Raw genomic sequence first — 12,708 nt, 5'->3', positions numbered from 1 at the left:
AGTTTCCTGCCTCTAGGTCAGATAAAACACTTTGTCTAAAGGGACAGATCTGCTGGTTGGTGTTCCCCAGCTCCATTCTCACTAAACAGGAGTGATCTTCCATATCCTGTTTCACAGGTGTGGGACTGGCCAAGGAGAAGACAATGTAAGAATGAGGTATGTGGTTGCTCAAACCTCAGCCAGCTGCAATCTTATGGGGGCCAGCTGCAACACTGCAGCCCAACAGCAGGGTGCTCAGAGCAGCCAGGCTCTTTTGAAATAATTGTTTCCAGCCTCCTTGGGTGTTTCTATTGCCAGACACTGAGGTTGCCCTCCTGCCTACCAACACAGAAGTCCAGCTCAGTGGAGGAAACTCTGCCAGCACAAGAACAGCTTTATAAACCTTGCTCCAGGACCCAGGGAAGATGCAGCTGAACCACAAACCCCAAACACAAGATAAGCACTCCACACCTCCTAGCCAACACCTCTGTGCACAAAAACAGCCTGAAAAGAGTGGGCTACAAAGTGACAGTCCCACTGAAAGTCCACCAGGACCAGCAGCACAGGGTCCACAGCAGGTCTGAGTTGCATTCCCAAAGCCCTTTCCTGCTCCCAGCTGTGCATCTACCACAGCTTTGCTTCGGACTGGAAGTGGCATGGCCCAGAGCCAGCAGGACCACATACATCCTGCATTAGCAACGTCCACAAGGGCTGGGAAGTGAAGCCACACGGATGAAAATGAGAAAACAAGACATCACTTCTTCTCAAATTGACTGCGGTTAACCAGGGGAGGTAATTCCTATGGGAAGCCACAGGTAGCTCATCTCCAGATGTTTCTGAGCAGAGCTGGATGTCTTTCCAGAGCAGCTGCTTTAGCCAAAATGCAAATTTCTGAGCATTTACAGAGGTTACTTGCTGAAACAAAACCACTGAAGAACCTAAGACTGAATGTTCCTTTCTGGCCTTTATCTCTCTGCTTTACCCGGTGGTGTCTCTGCTCTCATCTGAGAACTAAAAATTTTTCTAGGCCAAAGGGGAAACAACCATTTGTGTTGTTAGTTACAGTTCTATCTGTCACTGATTCGTTGCAGCACAGCTGGATTCTAAACCTTGACACCTGGACACAGCACCCTTCAGCCAGAGTATTAATCTTGCATGTGTGCACACAGAGATGAACTGTCCCCCCTCAAAAACACTCAGAGCAGATGGAGTGAATTTAGTATATACATATATATAAAAAAATATCCTGATGGGTTAAGGGCTGTTGGTTCTGAATGAATAAACCCACAGGAGTGTGCCCAGGTGGCCAAGAAGGCCACCAGGATCCTGGCTTGTGTCAGCATGAGTGTGGCCAGCAGGATCAGGGCAGGGATCGTGTCCCTGTGCTCAGCACTGGTGAGGAGACACCTCAAATCCTGGGGTCAGTTTTGGGACCCCTCAGGACAGGAAGGACATGGAGGGGCTGGAGCGTGTCCAGAGAAGGGCAAGGGAGCTGGGGAAGGGGCTGGAGCAGAAGGAGAAGGGGCTGGAGAACTTGTGAGGAGCAGCTGAGGGAGCTGGGGGTGTCCAGCCTGGAGCAAAGGAGGCTGAGGGGAGACCTGCTGGCTCTGCAGCTGCCTGAGAGGAGGTTGGAGCCAGGGGGGTCGGGCTCTGCTCCCCAGGAACAAGCGACAGGACCAGAGGGAACGGCCTCAAGTTGTGCCAGGGGAGGCTGAGGTTGGATCTGGGGAACAATTCCTTCCTGGCAAGGGTTGTCAGGGCCTGGCCCAGGCTGCCCAGGGCAGGGGGGGAGTCCCCATCCCTGGAGGGGTTTCCAAGCCCTGGAGATGGTGCTGAGGGACATGGGGCAGGGGTGGCCTGGGCAGGGCTGGGGGAAGGGTTGGACTTGGTGAACTTAAAGGTCTTTTCCAACCCAAACTATTCTATGATTCGATAGGATTTTTTGCAAGTATGAAGTATGGCCAGTGCTCCTTGCTGACACCTCCTCCTCCTCTCTGGAGTGGGAGAAAGCATCACCTTCCACCTGCAGGGTTCCCAGCCCTTTCCACAAAGCACACTGAGGCCTGCAGAGGAAGCTGCTGTCTGGCAGCTGGCTATGACTGCACAAACCTCAAGACAAAAGGAAACTTCCACGAAAGAGTTCATTTGCAGCACAGCCAGGGAGGAGACCAGAGTCACTTGTCCTACCAGAAAACAACTGCAAGTGACTCTATCTACCAAAGCCAGCCTGGCTGGCAGTATCTACAACAAAATCATCCCAAGGTCAGGTGTCACATTTGGAGGCTGTTTCCAGTGATGCACGGGGATTTTTATCATGCTTGCTTTATTATCTCTGGGTTTCTTTTCCCTCTCAAACATTGCTCCTTTATGACTTAACAGCAAGAAGATGGCACAGGGACAGACACAGCCACCCAGTGTGGAGGTGCAGAGTTCAGATACTGTTTTTCCTGGGAAGGATGGGGTTAAATGGGAAAGCCTGGGCATCCTTGGATACCCATCTCCTGCTGGAGCCAGCTGGGTGTGATGGCCAGGAGCTCCCTTTCACTTGGATCACTCACACCCGGGATGCCTTTGGGCTCAGGAGTTCCTCAGTCCTTGCAGATATGAGTCACCGTTTGCAAACAGAGTGGATGTTGGAGCTGCAGGAAGAAAGGGCAGCCCTGCACCAACACCTTCATAACCCTTAACGACCCTGTCTTGGCAGCAAGCTCTGCCTGGCAAGGCTTGCAGGCAAAATGTGGCACCAGCCAGACCGGCCCTTCTGCTCAACACAGGCAGTAAGGTCAGATGGGACCAGGCCATATGTCTGAAGGCATCCTGGCATAGGCAGGAGTAACAAGCTCAAAGCAAAGCTGGTGGCAGCATCCCCACCAGGGCTGGCAAATGCAGGAGGTTGGAGAGACTCAGGACTAGCAGGGACAGGGGTGGAAGAAAAGCAAAAGGAGATGGCAAAAGGCCAGACCCAAAAGCAGCAGGAAGATGGCAGCTATAACATGTCACCAGGCAGCCAACCTTGGCTGAAGGAAGCAGAGAGGAGCTGTAGCTCATCTCAACCCACTCATGGGCTGGGGAGAACACAGAAGCTCAGTTTTGGGTACCCCCCCAGCATGTCCCCAGGTGCTGCTCAAGCCCTGAGCCTTGCCACAGCAGACATGGATGGCATTAGGCTTGTTCAGCCTTCCAGGACCTGAAGGGGCTACAGGAAACTGGAGAAGGACTTTTACATGGGCATGGAGTGATAGGATGAGGGGGAACTCAAGGTGAAAGAGGAGAGATTTAGATTAGATATTAGGAGGAAATTATTTGCTGTGAGGGTGGTGAGACCCTGGCCCAGGTTGCCCAGGGAGGCTGTGGCTGCCCCATCCCTGGCAGTGTTGAAGGGCAGGTTGGATGGGGCTTGGAGCAGCCTGGGCTGGTGGAAGGTGTCCCTGCCCATGGCAGGAGGGATGGCAGTAGATGATCTTTAAGCTACCTTCCCACCCAAACCATTCTGTGATTCTGTGATTGTTCCCCAGGCCACAGCAGGGTTAAAAACCCTTGTACACCAGGAGAGGAAAGGTGAATTCATAGGCTTGGCCAATGCCCAGCCCCAGGAGACAACCATCACGTCACCAACCCTTCACACCCCAGCACCCCAACCATGACCCTGGTTAATAATTACAAGGAGCAGCACAGAGCACCAGCAACGAGGAAACACTCCTGAGATCACCCAAGAGTCCTGGGGCTTCCCAACAAAACCATCCTGACAGCAGGAACCCTCTCTGGGGCTCTCCCGGCTCTCTATATTTTAGTCCTATCCGGGAGCAGCAAGGAGATGTGAGGCTGGTATCCTCCAGCAAGGTTCAAACGTGGCAGGGCTCACACAGGGCAGGTTTTCAGGCATCAGAGAAGCACAGCCAAGGAAGAGCAGGGTCATGCATGTAGAACTGAGCCACCTCCATCTGTGGAGCCACAGGGACCTGCTTTATCCCAAGAGGACTGTCACCCCACAGGTGCATCACGTTGAACACAGACCCCCCACCCACAAGGTAACAGGAGCACGGTGGCCTCCTCAGCATCCAGTTTAATCTCTGAGAAGTTATTTATTCAGGGCTTCTAACTGAATATCTGTACCAGCTTCTTTTAAATCCTGTCACACTGACCCCCCTGGAAGCCTTGCACCACAGCCTTCACCATCCTCATGGTCCAAAGAAGAGCCATGAGGATGGTGAAGGGTCTGGAAGGGATGACTTATGAGAAGTAGCTGAGGTCACTTGGATTGTTCAGCTTGGAGGAGGCTGAGGGGTGACCTCACTGCAGTCTGTGGATTCCTCACGAGGGGAAGAGATGGGGCAGGTCCTGATCCCTTCACTCCTCTGACCAATGACAGGACTGGGGGAAAGGGCAGGAAGCTGAATCAGGGGAGGTTTAGGTTGGATATCAGGAGAAGGTTTTTCACCCAGAGGGTGGTTGAGCACTGGAACAAGCTCCCCAGGGCAGTGGTCACAGCACCAACCTGCCTGAGTTCCAGAAGCCTTTGGATGATGCTCTCAGGCACATGGTGTGATTCTTGGGGTGCCCTCCACAGGGACAGCAGTTGGACTCGATGATCCTGATGGGTCCCTTCCAACTCAGCAGATTCTATGACATTAATACACTCACACTGGTTTCCTTGCCAGCTGGGCAGAAACATCATGGTCTAAAGACAGACCTGTACCTCTGTGTTGTGGCTAAAGGAGAGGACAGAAGAGTCACAGGACATAGCCCAGAGAGCCCTTTTCTTGGGCTTTATGGGTCACAGAGATGCCTCATTAAAGGGTTTGAGTAACCGGAAAATTCATTCAGAAAACTCATCATTGGCACAGATAAAATGCAGCACGTCTCCATGCAAATGCTTTGCCTTCAATTGCTGCTGCAGCTTCTGGGATAATTAAAGCAATTGAACTTCAAAAGATGCAGAGATGCGTGCCCAAGGAGCAGCAGAGATAACGGGGCTGCAGCAGCTCTGTAGGAGACTGAGCTGAGGCAGCTGGATCCTCTGAGATCATAAAATAGAGTCACTGAATCACAGATTGGTTTGGGTTGGAAGGGACCTTAAAGACCATCCAGTCCAACCCCCTTGCATGGGCAGGGACACCTCCCAGCAGCCCAGGTTGCTCCAAGCCCCATCCAACCTGCCCTTCAACACTGGGATGGGGCAGCCACAGCTTCCCTGGGCAGCCTGGGCCAGGGTCTCACTACCCTCAGAACAAAGAATTTCTTCCTATGCCCTATTCTAAATCTCCCCTTTTCCAGTTTGAAATCATTCAAACATGAACATGTGAGACCACAAACACAAACAATGAGACCAGAACTCTGCTCCTCGTGCTGCAACTCCAACCTCACCTTCTGGAGCAAAATCCAAAATCCCTGCTCCTCTGAGAGCATCCACTGCCCTGTGGCACTCACCCTCCTGGGGATACCCCTTAGGAACAACCCCCAGACGGATTACAGGCACCACGAGCAGCAGACACCTTACCCAGACAGGATAAAAAGCAGCCATCCACCTGGGTCAGAAGACTTCCTTCTGAGGAGGATTTCATCTCTTTTGAAGAACTCTTGCTCTGCTGCAAGTGGTGCTTGCTCCTGCCATCATGCCTGGCAGCAGGATCCACCACCTCTGCTGTTAATTCAGCAAAAATATCTGTCACCAGTCCCGTGTCTGGCTGGAAACTCTGCCTGAAGCTGGAGCAGACACCAGCTCTTTGCAAGAGGTGGCTCAGGGGACGTTATCACCACATGGTCAACATGGAGCAAGAGAGCACGGGCTGAGCACAGGCCAGGGCTGGAGGGCAGGAGCTCCCGGATGGGGATTAAGCCCCTACCTCCTCTCCCAGCATGTATCCTGCTGGAAAGCCCTTCCTCTTTATCTCTTTAGACACCCCCGTGCTGCAGCAGCGCTGAGCTGGAGCAGCCAGTCCCAGGAGATGCACCCTGTGACATGGGGAAGGGCTTCACATCCCCACACGGGACAGAAACCTGCTGCAGCCCCGTGTCAGACACAATAAATCACTCCCTGCTCCCAGGTGAAGCCCTGCTGGACAGCAGAAAGCAAGACTTGCCAGGCAAGGAGCCAACAGACACCATCCCCATCCAACCCCCAGGCAGCAGCGCGTGGCCTGGCTCTGCAAAACCAGTCTGCAGCTGCAGCTTTTACCAGAGCAAGACTTCCCTCTGCTTGGCAGAGAAATCACCTCCCTTAATCATCCTGGAGCAACCCTCACAGTGTTTACACATGCTCAGATAACTGGTAGGACCAGCTCTGCAAGGCTTTTGGAGCAGCAAGCCTGCAAACACTTCATAGGAAGTTCTTGCTTACCAAGGTGTGACTTGCAAAAAAATAAACCAAACCAACCTCAACCCCTGAGCAACAACCAGGTGTGATTCCTTCTCCTCTGTACGGGGACTGGGGACAATGGTGGAGCAGGTCAGGGTGGGCTGGGAAGGAAGGGAGTCAACCAGAGCCACCTGCATCCTGCACAAAGTAGCCAGGGAACCTTGAGCATGTAGAAATGCAGTGTGAGCTGGGATGGAGGGTGCTCACTGCAAGGGAGGGATGTTTTCTCACCCAGGGAATTTGTTTTCTCACCCAAGGAACTCACTGTCCGAATTATCTGGAGATAAAACAAACAAACAAACAAAAACCAAAACAAACCAACAAGGACAATAACTAAAACACAGTCTGGGAACGGGGTGGGGAGGGACAGAAAGCAGAGCTTGCCCTTTTCACCCAGCTATCAGAGAGACCTGCTGCCTGTTAGGTTGTAACTCCCTAGGAATTGGTATTAGGTGTCCCTTCCCCTGATGGGAAAAGCACAGCCCTGCCCTGGGCTGTCACAGCCTTGTTTGATTAGTTGTACCCAAATTACAGGATAAAGCTGGAAGGAATAAAGCAGGGCTGCAGCCTCCCTCATCCGAGGACGAGCTGCAATCAGCCAAGGAGACAAGCTGACCCATAAGGCACGGAGGTCCCTGCATGGTGGGGAGAAGAAATTCTCTCCCACCTCTCATTTCAGAGCTCCCCATTAAGGTTTCCAGCCTGCCAGCCCGGGACAGAGTTAAGGTGGTTGGGATGCTCTAGAATTCCCTCTCTCCTGAACCTCCATTCTCGACTGCTTGGAATCACAGGACAGAAGAGAACAGGGATGCTGCTGGGATGGATGGTGGGAGGACTAAAACTGGTCATTTTTGGACAAGGGCAAACCAAGGGGCAAGGAGAGCTTTTCTGTGCCAGAAGAATATTTTAAGGCAAAATGCATCAAAGTGTTATTGAATTGGGACGTCCTCCCCCCAGCACAGGAAAGCAGGAGGGGGTGAGGAGCTCAGTCCAGCCTCCTCTGAAGGGCTGGATCAGGCCCAAAGGAGCCAGTTCTCTGACCTACATGCTGCAAACCCCACGGGCTCCCAGCACGGCTTTGCAGGGGTATCATCTGTCACATCTCCAGCACAGGAAGGTCCCCAAAGCACGAAGATCTGCAATACTGGCTGAAAACTGCATCGTGCAGAAGGGCAAAAGCTGTTGAAGCCTCCTTGGCCCCAGAGCGAGGAGAAGAGAGGAATTATTTATTTATTTTCCCCCAGAGGGGGTGAAAAACTCAATGGCAACCATTCCTAGTCTCACCATGACCTCAAGAAGTTACCGAGGCACCAGAATGAGGGGCTCTCCAACAGTGTAACCCAAATTAGCAGGAATAACCTATGGATGAAAAGGCTCCACGGTGCAAAGGGGAGAGCTAAGAGCAGGGGAAGGGTTAATTTTCCAGCCAGACAGTTGCTCGACTGATGAAACAAACAGCCCCAATGAAGCCAATGGATCTGTCTCCATTTTCTGCAGCCCAGAGCCTGGCCCTTTCTCACTGGGTAATCAACTGGAAACGAGCAGAGTGGGAGTAATCACAGCACCTCATTCCCTACCCACCAAGCTGCCCGGGGCCAGGAGATGGAGGAGCTATGCCTGGCCCAAAGCAGGTCAAAGCAAGCCCATAGCTGAGAGCAGGTGAAGGCTCAGGTATGAAGATCCCAGCAAATAAATGATACACAAGTGTGCCCCATGGGTAAAGGACAGTGGATGCCTCTCTGTGGGCTGAAACCCTCCTGCAGGTATGGAAGAGGTTTTACCTCCAGCCATCTGCAGAGAAAGGAGGTGACACCTCTAGAGACTAGTGAGGAGGAGGAAGGAATGTGCCTCATCCCAGCCTTCAAGGCTCAGCTGCATCCTTCACATTTACCAGATAGTAACTTGCTGCTGCCCTGCTTGGAGTAAGTGTTAGGAGAAGGGTCTTGGCACCTCTGGATAAGCCCAAATTATCCAGTAATGAATGCACAAGCATGAACAGATTTGGAAGATGCACCCGTTCTTAGTCTCATCATAGCCCAGCACAAACACTGGCTAAATCTCCTCCTGGGATCAGATCCAAAGCCTTCTTAAAGCATCAATGCTTTGTTATTAATCTGTGCAGCAACCAGGGAAGGGGAGAGCTGGATTGTATTATTTATTATTTTTTTTCTGAGGCAAAAATCAAAGAGAAAAATTAGCTCTGTGACATGGCTGGGCTTCATCTGCTTCGTGCCTGCTCCAGTGGAGAGACCTGCTCAGTTAACACAGCCCTTCCCAAAGGAGATATCAGGACAGAGCATCTGGATCAGCAAGCCCTGGCCTCCTACCTCAACAAGCCTCAAATCTCCTTTATATCACAGTTAAGCACCTTAGCAAAGAGGTGATGTGCCCTAACTAACACTCTCTTACTCTCCACTGCTGGGATGCAGTTGCAGAGCCTCTTGATAAGCCTCCCAGGCTTAATGAATTCACACCCATTTGTCCCCCCACCAACACCTGTCCTGTTTAAACAGCTCTTCTGCTACCCTGGTGTTCACCCCTTGGATGTATTTATAGGCACCAAGCACATCCTCTCCCTGCCTTTGTTTTGCTGGGCTTTTATAGCCTCTGGTATAATAGCTCTCCATCCCTCTGATCAGCCTCAGAGCCCTGATTCCCTGCACCTGCTCCAGGCTGACTTAATCCCTCTCAAGCACCAGATCTCCAAGCCCAGTCCTTCCACGTTAACTCTTCCATACCCTTGTCCCACCAACACCCTTTGCCTGGTTCTCCTCGATTTTTTTTGCCACCCTCCCAGAGGCACCCACGACCACAAATCCCCAGCTGATTCAACCTCCAAACAACAGCACAAAGCCCAGCCATATAGAATCTCACTGATACGTGTCCCAGGGGACATCTCCACACCCTGCAACTCATCCTCAAGGCCAGCTGGTTCCCCCTGGCCGAGCATCTCATCCACCCCCTATGGATGGTGCCTCCGAGCTTGGTTTTGCAGGCAAAGCTTGGCATGAAAAATGAGAATGAGCTCAAATCTCCCCTGAAAGGCTTTAAGTAGATTTAAGCCCTCCTGCGGGGGGTTAATGGGGTGCCTTTGCCACCTCCCCTAGCCCCCAAGCAGAAGTCTTCTCCACTGACATATTCTCACATGCACCAAGTGTGTAAAGCCCCATCAAGTCCAGATAAAGGAAACCTGTAGCATCTCCTTTGCCTGAAAACAATCTCAAAGCTACAAGTGGGTCCAACACAACCCGTTGTGGTGCCAGACCTGGGTTTCCACATCCCTCCACCTGGGGGGGGGGTTTGAGGATTGCCCATGGTAGTTCTTCATGGGCATTCATCACCAGCTGAAAGAGCTCCTTGAGTGGATAACACAGCAGCAGGGGACACGGCAGCTGAGCAGGGATTTTCCTGGGCTTGTGGCACTTCTCACCAGAACAGACAAGGATTGGAGGGCTGGTGGCAGAGGGCAGGGCTGGGCTTGACTCTGCCACAAACCTCCCGAGTGCCTTGTTCATGTCACTTTGCCCTTTTTTTTGCACGTGTCACCCCTGTGCAGCCATGTCCACCCCTAGGACATGGCAAAGGGGCTTGATTTCTCCTCTGAGCAGGGCCTGCTGCAGCAAGCCCCACTGCCTTCCTCAAAACCTGCTTTCCCTTTCACCAATCACCCTTGATCCCCAACTCTGCTGCCAGTGAGAAAGTTTTTCCCAACCAGTTCTGGCTCCTGGCAAGCACCAGAGGCTGAGCAAGCCAGCCCCCCGTGCAGGCAGCAGCATTTGGGCACCTGCACCCACGGCAGGGTGGGAGGTTGAGGCCTCAGATCCAGCTCCCAAGGCTTGAGGGTCTCTTAAAGCACATCCATCAAGCCCTCTTGGGTTTCACAACCCTGGCTCATGGGCTGGAGCTGAGCCCCAACTGATTCACGTTAAAGAGTTCCCGAAATAAGTAGGAGGCAGCTGATATTCCTGGGAAGGGCAGAGGGGAAATGGGTTACAGCAAGCCAGATGTGCCCGAAGCCAGATGTTGCACCAAGCAGGATCGAAGTGGTAAACACTCAGATCAGTCCCCAGCTCCTCCATCCATGCCTGGTTCTGCTGCTTTGCCCCTCCCTGGTTCTTGCAGCCCTCTGAGAGTGACTGAGCACTGTCACGAGCTGCTCAGGGACATGGTGGAGTCTCCATCTTTGGTGATCTGCAGATGCCATCTGGACACAGTCCCGTGCAATCAGCTCCAGGTCCCTTCCAATCCAAACCACTCTATGATTTTTAAGGGGGCACATGGTCATGGCATGAGGGAAGACGGTTTTGGACTGAGATAGGGAGAACTTGGATGAGCTATTAGGGAGAAATTATCGATTGTGGGGGTGATGAGATGCTGGCACAGGTTGCCCTGCGAGGTTCTGGCTGCCCCATCTCTGGAAATGTTCAAGGCCAGGTTGGGTAGAGATTGGAGCAACCTGGTCTAGTGGGAGGTGTCCCTGCCCATGGCAGAGGGCTTGGAACTAGATGGTCTTTAAGGTCCCTTCCAACCCAAACCAGTTAGTGATTCCACGACTCTGTGGTGTCTGTTGTTGCCTGCATCTCTGAGCTTGTCCCTCTTCAACTCACTGCTACCCTGAGCTGCATGGCCAGCCAGGCTCCCTGCATCTGCCCTGGGCTACTCACCACCCACGTGCAGAGCGTGGGGTGGGAGATGCAGCTGCAGGGACCCTGTGTTGCCCTTGCCCCAGCGTAACACCAGTTCAGCTCAGCTGGGCACCAGTCTGAGACCAGGAAAGGGATCCCAGCCCTCAAAGATATGAGAGTGGATGGAGATGAAAGGCTCTCCAGGGCAAGTCTGCAGCACGGTCCTCACTGCAGGCAGCAAGGAAAGCAGCTGAGGATTTCACAGCACTCTCCCTGCTCTCTGCCCTGCTTCCATCTCCATTTGCCACCTCTGTCCTCACTCCCCACCAAGCTCAGAGCTAAGGCAGCTTCCAGGCAGAAATGTCACAGTAATTGGTAACAAATAATCAGTAATAAACCCGAGCATCTGACGTGGGTGGATCTGCAGGGCCAGGAGAGCAGCCTGGGCTGAACTCGCAGCTCCTGGAGCAGGAGGCTTAGGGACAAAGGAGCAGAACCACTTCTGATGGGACACCCCTCACCAGAAAGCACCAGGCTGGTTTCTTAGGTCCAAAAGAACATTTTCAGGGCAGGAAGAAAGGGACAGCGCCTGCCAGCCTTGGAATACAGGAATTGCACTTTCACAGCCCTGCCTGGAATCCCAAAAAGCCATGGGTCTCCTGAGCCCCAGCAGCAGCCTGGCCTGCCCCGGGGGCAGGAGCTCTCTCTCCCCTTAACTTTCCATGCAACTCCTTAACAGCCCTTGGGCTTGTCCCATCAAAAATGGAACAAAGAACAATCCTGAAGCCTCCTCATTTTTTCCCCGACACAGAAACCCTGCTCTCCAGCCAGCACCGGGTGTGTGTGTGTGTGTGTGGAGGGGGGCCCTCCCTGCTGAAAGTTTCTCTCCAGCTTGGCTCCTCCAAGCACAAACCGGGCTGGGAGCAGCTGTGGGCTTTTAACCAGCCGGGACTGGGCTGGGAGGGAGGAGACTTTCAGATGCACCAGCCTCAAGCACCCCGGCTTCCAGCACCCCCAAAACTAAGCCCTCAGCTCTCACCAAAGGGCAGCAAGGGGCAGCGTTGAGGAGGAGGCAGGCGCCAGCTTTTAGGGCTTATTATTATTATTATTATTATTATTATTATTATTATTATTATTATTATTATTATCTCTAAAATGATTTTACACGCACACGGTCTATATATATATATATATCTTTTTACACACAGCATTTCACATGATTTTACACACACACACACACACACACCCCCCTGAGCATCCCCCAACCCGAGGAGGAAGAGGAGGAGGAGGAGGACGGAACCCCCCGGGGCAGGGCTCGGAGCTGCCGTCCCCACGGAGAGAGCAGCAATGGGGGGGGGGGGGGAGGTCGGGGGGCTGTTGAAAGGACAAACCACCCTTCTTTTCTCTCTCCCCCAAGTCCGGGTTGGCCTTACCTGTCGCTGGTTGCGGGGCAGCTCCGGGCGAGCCGGTGCCCGCAGCGCTCCAGCCTCCCCGCAAGCACCGCCCCGACGGGGCGGGCAGCGGCCGCGCCTGCGCTGGGACCGGGAATGGGGGGGGGGGGGGGGGGGGGGGGGGAGGGAATAAATACGTTTTTTAAAAAAAAGGGAAAGCCAGAGACCCCCCCCGGGAATGAATGGGAAAGAGGGAAGCGCTGGCTCTTTCAACCACGGGGAGTGGTCGCCTGGAATTGGGATTGGGTACCTCCCGTCAGGGGGGGAAAGGGAGAGGCAGCTGCTGGTGGTGACCCGG

General features: G+C 53.2%; 1 protein-coding gene across 1 annotated transcript in view; it reads right to left on the bottom strand.

Moving 5' to 3' along the window:
- CAPN5 (calpain 5) overlaps positions 1–12,449 on the bottom strand; it is a 60,997-nt gene extending 48,548 nt beyond the window's left edge. The window contains exon 1 of the mRNA XM_051608691.1: positions 12,393–12,449. The gene's annotated coding sequence lies outside the window, so the exon portion shown is untranslated. The remainder of the gene's footprint in view (positions 1–12,392) is intronic.
- Positions 12,450–12,708: the final 259 nt, after the last annotated feature.

Source organism: Apus apus, chromosome 1 (genome assembly GCF_020740795.1).
Source record: "Apus apus isolate bApuApu2 chromosome 1, bApuApu2.pri.cur, whole genome shotgun sequence".
Classification (NCBI taxonomy): domain Eukaryota; kingdom Metazoa; phylum Chordata; class Aves; order Apodiformes; family Apodidae; genus Apus; species Apus apus.
This window is presented reverse-complemented; position numbering and strand designations above follow the sequence as displayed.